The 5,664-nt window shown below is 38.5% G+C and overlaps 1 long non-coding RNA gene across 1 annotated transcript; it reads left to right on the forward strand.

Moving 5' to 3' along the window:
- The first annotated feature begins 707 nt into the window (after positions 1 to 707).
- LOC139952495 (uncharacterized) lies at positions 708 to 2,899 on the forward strand. The gene is made up of 3 exons (XR_011787898.1): positions 708 to 942; positions 1,665 to 1,777; positions 2,228 to 2,899. It is a non-coding gene; the product is annotated as an uncharacterized lncRNA (long non-coding RNA).
- The last annotated feature ends 2,765 nt before the right edge of the window (positions 2,900 to 5,664 follow it).

Genomic DNA, 5,664 nt, shown 5'->3' on the forward strand with positions numbered 1-5,664 from the left:
GTTATTTCTAGCATTTATTTCCCTTATGCATAAATATCTTTATTTTAACCTTCACAGTAAAAACTTCCCTTATGTTTTCTCATTTTCCTAATAGTTATTTATCGGCGTTTTAGCCAACTCAATCGGTCCCCCTTTTTTACGGCTTATAGTCTCTGGAGTTAATTTGACGTGTTATTCATTTTCTTGCTGCTTCAGCCTGTATTTATTATATTGCTTGGAATTATTTCTTATAAGTCCCCCGTTGTTTTCCTGTATATTTATTGTTGGTTTATGTAATGTTTATACCAGAATACCAGTGAACGCCCCAGAATACCGATTTACCATGTGCACGGACCTAGTTTCTGAGTCTCTCCCGGCAATGATGTAAGTTTATTAATGTATTAGTTATTTCACCGTTTGTAATTTACGCCAGATTTGTCTTTGTAGTGTCTTATATTCAAGTTTCGATTTAATATTAGCCCTCGGCCATTGCTTGTTTTATTGCTGTATCTCGTTCTGCATTTAAAGTTGTTTTTGTTAGACTTTGTCCCCTTCCCTTAATTGTTTAATAATGTGCATTTTTCGTGTCATTTAATAAGCTATTTCTGTATTTGTTATTTATAGTTTCACCTGTGTAATGTTATACACCGAGTGTAAAACTCATCCAAAGGTCTCCGCCGTCTCCAATTTTGTACCGTGCATGTGACACTGCCGACTGTTTGGTTGTTTGTGGATGCACTAGAAGTTTCAAAGTTTGTGTAAAAAGCCTGGATCGATTCCGAAATTTAAACCTCTAAGCATCGAGAGAATTCAGGGGGATCTTCTACCACCAGGCCCCAGCCAGTGCTGCTTGTGCATGCTACAACGTCGGCGGGGTCCCTCTGCCGTGGCCCTGGTCGCAAGTGGCCGTGGAACAACAAAAGAATCAAGTGGCATTACAGAAAAGAGAGGGAGAAAAGCCTGGTAAGTACTTGTTAATAATTTTTAAAAATCTACTACTGAGAAACTATCTCCATTATTAATTCAGGCCCAATACATGTACATGTAATTGTAATAAGAAAAATAGTAAACAATCTCTACCCTTTTCATGCAAGGAACAATCATCTTGTTGTCAAATGACACGATGTGCATGCTCTGAATCTGACCCGACTACCATAAAATAGCTACATAGTGTATTGACTCTGTTGAGTGATGAATCCATGTAGCCACCCAAGTGCTTTAGACATGTTCATGCCCTGGTTTACACTTTCTGGCATGTTCATGCTCAACCATGTGTGAACACTATATTAATCCATTTAAAAAGTTGATTGTTACAGTTAACAGTTTATTGGCCTTGCTGACATGTATTTATATTGGTCTATACTGGATTGCTGGCGTTGTTTTTGCAAAAGCTGCCTAAGAATTGTTCGCTTTTTTTTTTTAAGGCACAGCTCAAAAATATGTTCAAACTCCCATCCATATAATTGCCCATCCATGGTCATTCAGAATTTTTCTCTCCTAATTCAGGAATTACCAATTCCAGAGAAGTTTAGTCTGAAGTTTTCCTATAGCTGTGTTTATTGGCTTGGCACGGTTAATTATGGAGTGTTTACTATATTTGCATTTGTAAAATAAGGCCAGTTCTTTTTCAGCACTAGTTTTTTTATTTATTTATTTATTTTTTGTTTTTATATTTTTTTGTACAGAAATAACTCGCAGCTCTACACAACAATGAGAATGCAGGACGAAGACATTGCAGTACGGAGACATGCTAGCCAGAACTAGAAATGGAGACCTAAGATTCTCAATAGCACTTTAGGTAAGTAGGCCTATGCATGCAAATTTTTAGAGGATCAGATGATTTCTTCATTTTTAGTTTTTCAGCTGCCCCTTTGAAAACTGTTCACGGTGGAGGGGGGGGGAGGGGATGGGGTGTTGAATCGCAAGAACCCCCCCCCCCCCACCCCGATCTGTACCTGAACAGTTTTGTACTAGGTGTAGATCTGGGGGAGGGGGGTGGTTGGAGGTCATGTTTTCTATCAGACATAAAGAAAACCTGCCCCCTTGGTTTTGTTGCATGTGGACTCCTTTTGTACTGGTTTTGCGTTAACTCATGTAAGGTTCTTTTCAAAACTACGCCAACTCAAAGAGAGATTGTCAGTACATGGTGTTACGTCAAACCTTCCGAGATTGTATTTCTGCCTTGTAAATTTTCAAGAAATCCCACATAACGATTATTTGGTTTTGTTTTTTATTTTTCATTAAACAGATACGCATAGAATGCATGCACAATGCACTTGTTCATTGTCAGCAGGGTGACAAGACATGAAAACAACTCCATCCGCAGCTGATGTGTAACCCCCGTGTCATTGACATCAACCTTCACCAGCTGAAAAAGGATGCAACAGCTTTTTTTTTTTTTTGGGGGGGGGGGTGGGGGTTCAAAGGTAGTGGGTTCAACTTTGTTTGAAGAAAGAATGACCTGTGTCCAGTTTCATGGATCTGTTCATCACCAAATTCTGCGCTTATGATCACCGTTCTCTGCTTACGTCCAAACGCTATATTTCTGAGCTTACTTTGTAAGCGTAGAATGCCTGGTATTCTAAACCAACTATGCACCCATGACCGGCAAAAGCCAAAATTCGCTGGTAACCTGTGAAACGCGCTTGATGTAAGCACAGAATTCCCTGCTTCCGCAAGTGCCGATTCTTTGTTTACAGTATACAGATCCATGAAACTGGGCCCTAGCTTTTTTTTGGTAGGGGGGGGGGGGGTCCATGGTAGTAGAATCAACCTTGTTTAAAGAAAGAATGACCTGTGCCCAATTTCATGGATCTGTTCACCACCAAAATGTGCGCTATGGTCACGGTTCTCTGCTTACAGCCAAGGCTAAATTTCTGCACTTACTTTGTAAGCGTAGAATGCCTGGTATAAACCAAACATGCACCCATGACCCGCAAAAGCCAAAATTTGCTGGTATTAACCTGTGAAACACGCTTGACGTAAGCACAGAATTTCCTGCTTCCGCAAGTGTCGATTCTTTGTTTACAGTAAGCAGATCCATGAAATTGGGCCCTAGCTTGTACACATTGATGTGGGTTTTTATTTTATTTTTTATATATATATATATTTTTTTTTTTGGGGGGGGGGGGGGTAACCAGGGTAGTACAATCAACTTTGTTTAAAAACAGAATGACATGGTCTGTACACAATGATTTTATTATATTCTTTTAATGTACAACTTAATTTACAATTTATAAAGAGAACCACAGCTAACTAGGTACATAACATGGCTTAGGTTTTCTTTTTTTTGGGGGAGGGGCGTTGACAGGGTTGTATAGTTAACTTTTTTTGATGACGAAATGTTCAGATGATTTCGCTATCACTAGGCAACCTTTTTTCAATTTTGATATTTTAAACTCAAAAATAAACTATTGTCGATTGCAAATACATACAGTTTTAGTGTTGTCGTTATTATGGAGGTGTACATGGCTTCTGTTTTTTGTTTTGTTTTTATATTTCTGCTAACCCAGTTGAATGTTGTTACCATGTTAATCATAGTGTATTGTTGACAACAGGGGACAAGTTTATTGCACATAAGTGCTAAATTAATCAATTTGAACCACACACCTAATTTTATAAGCCATAGTAATTTACATTTTGTGTCTTTCGAGGGGTGGGTGGTTCAAATTAAATTAATCAATTTGAACGACCCACCCATCTGAAAGAAACAAAATGAAATAATATACATGTACATTTATACGTAAATTATTATGGCTTATCAAATTATTTCTCACTCCCTCCGGATCATTATAACTTGGAAAATTGTTACGACTGAAGACAAATAAACCAAAGCAAAGCTGCCTAATCCGTTGGTGGATACGAAAATCCTTCCACTGTACTGTACACGAGGGTTTGGAAACGTCCTTCGTGTTGCTGCCATCAAACATGATGTCAGTGGCAGCGGTTGAACGGACAAGATAGTCCTAAGCTCACCACTTGCTGATAATCATCATTGCAGTGTTTTCTGTAAAACAAAACAAAAGAATTCATACAAAATTATTAACAAAAGAATTCATACAAAATTATTAACAACAGATTTGTGGTTTGCATGGTGAAGTGTTAATATTGCATGTGTGTACCTGAATTGCTTTAAAACTATACCCATGCCAGAAGGCAATCATAATCCAAAGTAGCAGTTACATACATGTACATGAGATATTTGTGTAGATGCACATGTGTCAACCACCACGCAGTTACTTGGTGGAGAAAAACAACAACATAGGTTATCTACAATATCAGTTTAAATTGATAATGTATGAATTTTGCCAACAAAGTATAAAACGCAAGACAACAATTACCCCTCCCCTCACATTTCTACTGCCTAAGTCAGTGCATGTGTTGTTCACATACATGTATTATAACGTGAATGGAGGTAAACAATAAACCTTGTCCATCATGTTCGTTCATGTTTTAATTTAGTCAAGGATAGCCTTCAACTATTTTTGGGAGCAGAAATAAACTGATCAAACGAAGCATCATTCAGTGTAATTCATGAAACGTTTTGTGGCCTTACCAGTCTGTCTTTAGCCGTCGATCATCAGGGTTTGGCTTATCGTCTTCGGCCTGACGATCATCGTCCCCGCGCTGGTTAACTACATGTACTCATAACACGTCTTCGGCTTCTCTCTCGTCCGGTGAGCTCCCCTTATCGCTAGAGCCCTCACTTTCCTCTGAAGTGCCTCCCTGAAATGCCTTTTCCTCATCTATACTGTGGTTTTCCCAAGACCCGCTGCCATCGGACAATTTCGCTGTTTTTTGTTTCAAAAAAATGCAGCCTATAGTGTCCGATGTTATTCCACATTCAATGTACATGTAAAATGCACGCACACAATCAACCTGACACACTGTGTACAGAGCTTCGGTACGTGGTGTGACGTCACACACTGTGTATGAATGGTTCGTGGGTCACCGGCTTTTGCCGAAACTGAGTTTTCTGGGTCGGAGTACGCCGCGCGAATTTGTGTTTTTTTTGCATGACGGTAAAGGTTTTATTGAATACTACTAAAATATCAGTCCTTATTTTACATTTCTTGTACAAAAATAGTAGTATTGGCTATATCAATAATCTGTTATAGTCCATCTTTAAGTTGATTGATGCATCGTAACCCTCGCTGGTCAACGGTTTAATATTAATAATCAAAACAGATATACATTTTATTAAGCTTGATGCTGAATATAATCACTGAACTTATTCTAATATTTGTATTTGTTTCATTCTTCTGATAGGGCACATTTCCAGGAAAGGAGTCTGCTTTTAGAGAACTGCTGCATGCCCACCTCGGAGTACTGATACTTTTTAGGCCTCGTCTTGTCAGATGAATGGGTAGTCGACTGCTCTGCAATTAAGGAATGGAGTTCTTGATTCAAGAGAGACAAATCTGTGACAGAATCGAGATTCAAGCGTATATAATTGTGGAAGAGATATTTTGCTGTTTTGCAGAGGAAGTGTCAAGAGAAAAGGAAAAGATGGAACATCATATTAACTGTCAATCAAGAAAGACGTATGTGAAGAACTGTACTCTACATTTTGCTGCAAAGTTCCACCACTGTATCACAATTTATTGTCAACATGTATCATACCATACCAATACAGAGATTGACTTTCAAGATGAGATTACATAGCTTTTTCAACACTGTGGGAAC

The sequence above is a fragment of the Asterias amurensis genome, chromosome 20, assembly GCF_032118995.1.
Source record: "Asterias amurensis chromosome 20, ASM3211899v1".
Taxonomy (NCBI): Eukaryota; Metazoa; Echinodermata; class Asteroidea; order Forcipulatida; family Asteriidae; genus Asterias; species Asterias amurensis.